The 8,634-nt window shown below is 39.6% G+C and overlaps 1 pseudogene; it reads left to right on the forward strand.

The window, feature by feature from the left end:
• Positions 1 to 1,898: 1,898 nt before the first annotated feature.
• Positions 1,899 to 2,846, forward strand: LOC133261486 (olfactory receptor 8J3-like; annotated as a pseudogene).
• The last annotated feature ends 5,788 nt before the right edge of the window (positions 2,847 to 8,634 follow it).

Consider the following 8,634-nt stretch of genomic DNA (forward strand, 5'->3'; position numbering starts at 1 on the left):
GTCGTAATTATCAATACTGTTCTGTTCAGCCATAAATCTCTTAATGGAGCAGATTTCAAGTTATGTATTCTTACCACATTGTTAAAATAAAAATTTAAAAGGATGGGCAAGGTGCAAGGATCTGGAAATGTAGAAGAATGTAATAGCTGACACTGAAAATAAAGACATGTCTAATAAACATAAGGATGATTCTTAGTAGAAATGAAGACTTCCAAGTGGTAAAACAGATACTATAAATCTGAATTCCACTGCTTCATCCAATGTGTCTCTCTTTCTAAAATAATAATAATAATAAAAAAAAAAGATAGCAAGCCATGTTACCCCTGGTTCTAATCTGTACATGAAGAAGGAGACTGAAATCAGAATGGGATTCAGTAAAGAAACAGCAGACACCACCATCTAGAAAGAAGGAACAGAACTGGCTCAGCAATCTACAGCACTGTCTTTCTTTCTCAACTCGACTCCTTGGATCAGACTAGATTTCTGGTTTGTTAAGTTAGAACCTCTGTAGTATCTTAAAGAGAAAAGAAAATCTGAGGGGAAAAAAATGTTTATTTTCTAGATTGGTTTTCTTCGCTCAACTGGTATCTTTGAATATCAGTAGGGAAACAGACGGAGAAGGCAATGGCACCCCACTCCCGTACTCTTGCCTGGAAAATACCATGGGCGGAGGAGCCTGGTAGGCTGCAGTCCATGGGGTCGCTAAGAGTTGGACATGACTGAGTGACTTCACTTTCACTTTTCACTTTCATGCATTGGAGAAGGAAATGGCAACCCACTCCAGTGCTCTTGCCTGGAGAATCCCAGGGATGGGGGAGCCTGGTGGCTGCCAACTATGGGGTCACACAGAGTCGGACATGACTGAAGTGACTTAGCAGCAGGGAAACAGAGGGACTAGGGTTAAGTGCATGTCTGGTGAAACAATATGACTATAAAAGTGATACAGACCTGAGTGTGGAATGCATTGAATATGAGATCAAGGCTTTTTTCAATTATTCTAAAAGATATCTCAGATTACATGTTTCATTGATCAGAAAGTTTTAATGACTCCTACTTGCCTATCAACAAATCTGACAGAATGGTAGCCTGAAGAAGAGAAGGATACAGTAGTCCATGACAGTGTTAATGACAGCTTGACCTAAGGAAGTAGGAGAGGGGGTGCTTAAGATGGCAAAGAAATATGGAAATTGGCAAAAAACAACATAGAGCTTTAAAAGAAACTTAGAGAAAAAATGTAATGTTTGTGATTTAAATGATTGCTTTTCAACATTTAGTTTTGCAATTTAAGAAGAGTATATAACCAACCTGTGTGTGCTCAGTCACTCACTCATGTCCGACTTTTTGCGACGCCATGGACTGTAGACCTCCAGGCTCCTCTGTCCATGGGATTCTCCAGGGGAGAATACTGGAGTAGGTAGACTTTCCCTCCTCCAGGGGATTTTCCTGACCCAGGGGTTGAACCCATGTTCCTGCAATGGCAGATAGACTGTACTACTGCACCCCCTGGGAAGTTATAAACCATCAGCACGCTTGATTTTAGCAGAAGAAAGGGAACTGATGGGCTTCACTGGTGGCTCAAATGGTAAAGAATCTGTCAGCTATGTGGGAGACCTGAGTTTGATCCGTGGGTTGGGAAGATCCCCTGGAGAAGGCAACAGCTACCCACTCCAGTATTCTGACCTGGTAAATTCCATGGACTGTAAGATCCATGGGGTCACAAAGAGTCAGACACGATTGAGTGACTTTCACTTACTCAAGGGAATGGATATATTTTCAAAGTATGATTCCAGGAAATCTTACCCCAGAAGTTGCCCTTGACATATAACAATAGTCCTAGAAATTTTTAAAAACTGTAAACACTTCTCCTTTCTTTCCCAGATGACTTTCTACACTCTTACATGGCTAATGGAAATTTCACCCGAGTCACTGATTTATTCTCACAGGAGTCTCGGAACGTCCAGACTTCCAGATCCCACTCTTCTTTGTCTTCCTGGTCATCTATGGACTGACAGTGACAGGGAACCTAAGCATAATCACCCTCACCAGTGTGGACTCTTGACTTCAGACCCCCATGTATTTCTTCCTCTGGCACTTGGCCATCATCAATCTTGGCAATTCAACTGTCATTGCCCCTAAAATGCTGATCAATTTCTTAGTAAAGAAACACACCACCTCCTACTATGAACGTGCCACCCAACTAGGAGGGTTCTTGGTTTTCATTGTAGCTGAGGTGCTCCTGTTAGCTGTGATGGCCTATGACCGCTGTGTGGCCATTTGTAACCCCCTGCTCTACATGGCGGTTGTATCTCGGTGGATCTGTCTTCTGCTAGTTTCCCTCACATACCTCTATAGCTTTTCCACAGCTATTGTGGCCTCATCTTCTGTATTCTCTGTGACTTATTGCTCTTGCAATATCATCAATGATTTTTATTGTGATATTGCCCCTCTGCTAGCATTGTCCTGCTCTGATATTTCCTTTCCAGAAACATTTTGTTTTTATATCTGCAGCTACAAATCTGGTGTTTTCCATAATTATAGTTCTTGTATCTTATTTCAACATTGTTTTGTCCATTCTCAAAATACGTTCATCAGAAGGAAGGAAAAAAGCCTTTTCCACCTGTGCATCACATATGATGGCAGTATCTGTCTTCTATGGCACAATGATATTCATGTATGTGCAGCCTCAAACTAACCATTCTATGGATACTGATAAAGTGGCCTCCGTGTTTTATACTCTGGTGATTCCCATGCTGAAACCCATGATCTACAGCTTGAGGAACAAGGATGTGAAGGCTGCCTTAAAGACATTTCTGACAAATACATGCTGTTCTTTTAAGGTGATGTAATTTTAGAAGTCTGTAAATAAATAGAGTTAAGACAAATTGCCATTGTGTCAGAAAAAGCAATGGTTAGATGACTGATTAATAGGTATGCAGCCTAGTCTGGGAATTAAAAGGTGCTAGAATTTGGGATGCACTGATTTAAAAAAAAATCTGAAGCTCTTGGATGTATGAATTTAATACAGAAACAAAGCATTATTCACCTATTTTCTCAAGGATTATGCAAACCTCTACATTGAAATAAATATTTCCAGGATTCAGGAGAGATATGAATTTGAAAGTTTTAAATAAGTCAAAACAGAAGAAGGAAAATAATAGCTGAGGGAAGTAAGTGGGTTTTTCTCACTCTTTGGCTTTCTTTTACTTTCTGTGCATGTAGCAGATCACTGCATCTGGAATTGCAGATGGCCTAAATCCTTTTCATCATTAAGTAGCAAAATTAAACTGACAAATATATTTTAAACAATCCCTAACTCTTTCTTAGTATGATTTGAAGGAAAATCTACACACTCCTGATACATTGGTAATTTGAATGATAACCAAAATGCAGTTGAAATTATTTTTATGGCAATGAATGCAATTTATACAACTTATTAATGAAGAACACAAGGCATCATCACTGATGGCTTTCACTCTGAGTACTACTGTATGATAATTTAAGTGGAGTTTATAAGAATTTTTTCTTCTTACTCTAGGTATCAGTTTTCTCCACTATGTTTAATAAATGTACTGTGTTTTGATATAAGCAAGCATTCAATGAATCATGTTTTTGAAAGTTCCTTGCATCATTAAGAAAAAAATTTAATTGTTTTTGTAATTTTTTGATTTCTGATAGTTTTTGAGTGCATATCAAAATTTATCATACAACTTGCATATATGCAGGTGACCAGACTGTATCTCAGATTTATCAAATCAGAATGGAGGATATGAGGATATCCTAACCAATATCCTAACCAATATCCTAACCAATATGGAGGATATGAGGATATCCTAACCAATATGAGGATAAATTAATGGAGTATTATTTATATAGTACATGTAACCAAGCTGGGCATTTCCAGTGAAGAAGAACAGTAAGTCTTGTTTGATACTAATTTACTAAAAATGTCTGGATTTCTAGACTAGCTATGTACGTGGTACACAAATAGTATCCCTGAAAAAGGTGAGTTTCATTCAGATCCTCAAATAGAGAATATTAAAACCCTCAGTGTTTCATGATAAAATGTATCAGGTTAATTTAAAAAAAAAATAATGTTGTACAAACTAATAGTCCTATGGGTATAACTTCATTTGGAAGCAAATCTCTGAATATCCTTTTTTAATTTCAGAAATTTCTTCTCAACATCATTGGGTAAATATTTCCCAATTGTGTCTCTTTGATACCTCTCTTCTGTGGACCAGAATAAATTTGTTTTTTCACTTACTTCTATTTATCATTTGTCTTTAAAAAGATGTCACATTTAAAATACAAAGAAATTGCACAGTGAATTTGCTGTATCTGTACATGTGTAATACCACTATTAATACCTTTATGGCAGAAAGTGAAGAACTAAAGAGCTTCTTGATGAAAGTGAGAGAGGAGAGTGAAAAAGTTGGCTTAAAGCTCAACATTCAGAAAACTAAGATCATGGCAATCTGGTCCCATCACTTCATGGAAAATAGATGGAGAAACAGTGGAAACAGTGGCTGACTTTATTTTTGGGGGCTCCAAAATCACTGCAGATAGTGATTGCAGCCATGAAATTAAAAGATGCTTACTCCTTGAAAGAAAAGTTATCACCAACCTAGACGGCATATTAAAAAGCAGAGACATTACACTGTCAACAAAGATCTGTCTAGTCAAGGCTATGGTTTTTCAAGTAGTCATGTGTGGATGTGAGAGTTGGACTATAAAGAAAGATGAGCACAGAAGAATTGATGCTTTTGAACTGTGGTGTTGGAGAAGACTCTTGAGAGTCCCTTGGACTGCAAGGAGATCCAACCAGTCCATTCTGGCATTAAAACATGTATAATATCATAAAAAAAAAGAAAAATAAATAAAAATTCATCCAATGATATCTTCTTGAAGCCAAGATATCAATAACTTTAGATCATTGCTCTGGTTTTATTTCCCCATATCTTATTCTTTTGGGAGGCTCTATCCTTTTCTATTAAATATTAAATATATACTAAATACATTAAAAAAAAAAAAAAAAAGAAAAGAAAATCAGTCCTGCATGTTCATTGGAAGGACTGATGTTGGAGCTGAAACTCCAATACTTTGGCCACCAGATGTGAAGAGCTAACTCATTTGAAAAGACCCTGATGTGGGGAAAGATTGAGGACAGGAGGAGAAGGGGACAACAGAGGATGACATGGTTGGATGGCATCACCGACTCAATGGACATGAGTTTGGGTAAACTCTGGGAGTTGGTGATGGACAGGGAGGCCTGGCATGTTGTGGTTCTTGGGGTCGCAGGGAGTTGGACACAACTGAGCGACAAAACTGAACTATTAATACTATCATTGTAAATAGAAATGTGTGATCTTATTAGAAAATGCTATTTATTAAAGAAAATGAAAGAGAGTAGCTTCTAACCAGGCACTCAAAATTGATACTGTGGGATTTCCTTGGCAGTTCAGTGGTTGAGACCCCACACTTACAATGCAGGGGGTGCAAGTTCAATCCCTGGACTGAGAATTAAGATCCCTTATGTCACACAACACATTCAAAAAAAAAAAGAACTGACATTGTTTCAGGTCAAACAGTGTGATATGACAGGCAAAAGTAGCAACGCAGATAAATAAGTGAAGTACCAACATGAATACAGTAAGACAAGAAATCAAAATAGAATGAGGAGAACACAGAATGCATGAAGACTTTATAGTATAATGTGCACTATGTTATATTGATGGAAGTGAAAGAGGAGGGTGAAAAAGTTGGCTTAATACTCAACATTCAGAAAACAAAGATCATGGCATCTGGTCCTATCACTCCATGGCAAATAGATGGGGAAACAGTGGCAAGCTTTATTTTGGGGGGGAGCTCCAAAATCACTGAGATGGTGACTGCAGACATTAAATTAAAAGACACTTACTTCTTGGAAGAAAAGTTATGACCAACCTAGACAGGATATTAAAAAGCAAGAGACATTACTTTGCCAACACAGGTCCGTCTAGTCAAGGCTATGGTTTTTCCAGTAGTCATGTATGGATGTAAGAGTTGGACTATAAAGAAAGCTGAGCACTGAAGAATTGATGCTTTTGAACTATGATGTTGGAAAGACTCTTGAGAGTCCCTTGGGCTGCAAGGAGATCCTACCAGTCCATCCTAAAGGAAATCAGTCCTGAATATTCATTGGAAGGACTGATGCTGAAGCTGAAACTCCAATACTTTGGCCACCTGATATGAAGAGCTGACTCATTGAAAAGACCCTGATGCTGGGAAATATTGAAAGCAGGAGAAGCAGGGGATAACAGAGGATGAGACAGTTGGATGGTGTCACTGACTCAATGGACACGGGTTTGAGTAAAATCTGGGAGTTGCTGATAGACAGGGAGGCCTGGCGTGCTGCAGTGCATGGGGTTTCAAAGAGTCAGACATGACTGAGCAACTGAACTGAGCTGAACTGATGTTATGTGCATTCACAACCTACAGGGGAAACATTCTATAGGTTCAAAGCCTAAACATTCTTAGGAGAAGGGAATGGCAATCCACTCCAGTATTCTTGTCTGGAGAATCCCATGGACAGAGAAACCTGGAGGGCGACAGCCCATCGAGTTGCAAAAAGTTAGACAAGGCTGTGTGACTAACACAAACAAACATTTTTAAGGACCGTGTATAATTAGAAAGATGTAAGGCAAGAGAAACGTACTACAAGGACATGTAGTATGACACAAGGAGACTGTGTGGTGGTGAATTGAGCATGTTAACCACTTGTCATTCAGTAGCTAAGTCTTGTCTGACTCTTTGCAACCCCATGGATCGCAGCATGCCAGGTCTCCCTGTCCATCACCGACTCCCAGAGCTCACTCAAACTCATGTACAGTGAATCAGTGATGATTATCCAGCCATCTCATCCTCTGTCGCTCTGTTCTCCTTCTGCTTGCAGTCTTTCCCAGGATCAGAGGCTTTATTATATGAACCATCAGTTCAGTTCAGTTCAGTTCAGTCACTCAGTCGTGTCCGACTTTTGCGACCCCATGAATCGCGGCACACAGGGTCTCCCTGGCCATCACTGACTCCCAGAGTTCACTCAAACTCATGTCCGTCAAGTCGGTGATGCCATCCAGCCATCTCATCCTCTGTCGTCCCCTTCTCCTCTTGCCCTCAATCCCTCCCAGCATCAGAGTCTTTCCCAATGAGTCAACAGTTCGCATGAGGTGGCCAAAGTATTGCAGTTTCAGCTTTAGCCTCAGTCCTTCCAATGAACACCCAGGACTGCTCTCCTTTAGAATGGACTGATTGGATCTCCTTGCAGTCCAAGGGACTCTCAAAAGTCTTCTCCAACACCACAGTTCAAAAGCATCAATTCTTTGGCCCTCAGCTTTCTTCACAGTCCAACTTTCACATCCATACATGACCACTGGAAAAATCATAGCCTTGACTAGATGGACCTTTGTTGGCAAAGTAATGCCTGTGCTTTTGAATATGCTATCAAGTTGGTCATAACTTTCTTTCCAAGGAGTAAGCATCTTTTAATTTCATGGCTGCAATCACTATCTTCAATGATTTTGGAGCCCCCAGAAATCAAATCTAACACTGTTTCCACTGATTCTTCATGTATTTCCCATGAAGTGATGGGACCAGATGCCATGATCTTCGTTTTCTGAATGTTGAGCTTTAAGCCAACTTTTTCACTCTCCACTTTCACTTTCATCAAGAGGCTTTTGAGTTCCTCTTCACTTTCTGCCATAAGGGTGGTGTCATCTGCATATCTGAGGTTATTGATATTTCTCCCAGCAATCTTGATTCCAGCTTGTGTTTCTTCCAGTCCAGCGTTTCTCATGATGTACTCTGCATGTAAGTTAAATAAACAGGGTGACATTATACAGCCTTCACAAACTCCTTTTCCTATTTGGAACCAGTCTGTTTTTCCATGTCCAGTTCTAACTGTTGCTTCCTGACTTGCATACAAATTTCTCAAGAGGCAGATCAGGTGGTCTGGTATTCCCATCTCTTTCAGAATTTTCCACAGTGTATTGTGATCCACACAGTCAAAGGCTTTGGCATAGTCAATAAAGCAGAAATAGATGCTTTTCTGGAACTCTCTTGCTTTTTCCATGATCCAGCGGATGTTGGCAATTTGATCTCTGGTTCCTCTGCCTTTTCTAAAACCAGTTTGAACATCAGGAAGTTCACAGTTCACATATTGCTGAAGCCTGGCTTGGAGAATTTTGAGCATTACTTTACTAGTGTGTGAGATGAGTGCAATTGTGCGGTAGTTTGAGCATTCTTTGGCATTGCCTTTCTTTGGGATTGGAATGAAAACTGACCTTTTCCCGTCCTGTGGCCACTCCTGAATTTTCCAAATCTGCTGGCATATTGAGTGCAGCACTTTCACAGCATCATCTTTCAGGACCTGAAACAGGTCAACTGGAATTCCATCACCTCCACTAGCTTTGTTTGTAGTGATGCTTTCTAAGGCCCACTTGACTTCACATTCCAGGATGTCTGGCTCTAGGTCAGTGATCACACCATCGTGATTATCTGGTTCATGAAGATCTTTTTTATACAGTTCTTCTGTGTATTCTTGCCATCTCTTCTTAATATCTTCTGCTTCTGTTAAGTCTATACCATTTCTGTCCTTTATTG

Source organism: Bos javanicus, chromosome 15, assembly GCF_032452875.1.
Source record: "Bos javanicus breed banteng chromosome 15, ARS-OSU_banteng_1.0, whole genome shotgun sequence".
NCBI classification, from domain to species: domain Eukaryota; kingdom Metazoa; phylum Chordata; class Mammalia; order Artiodactyla; family Bovidae; genus Bos; species Bos javanicus.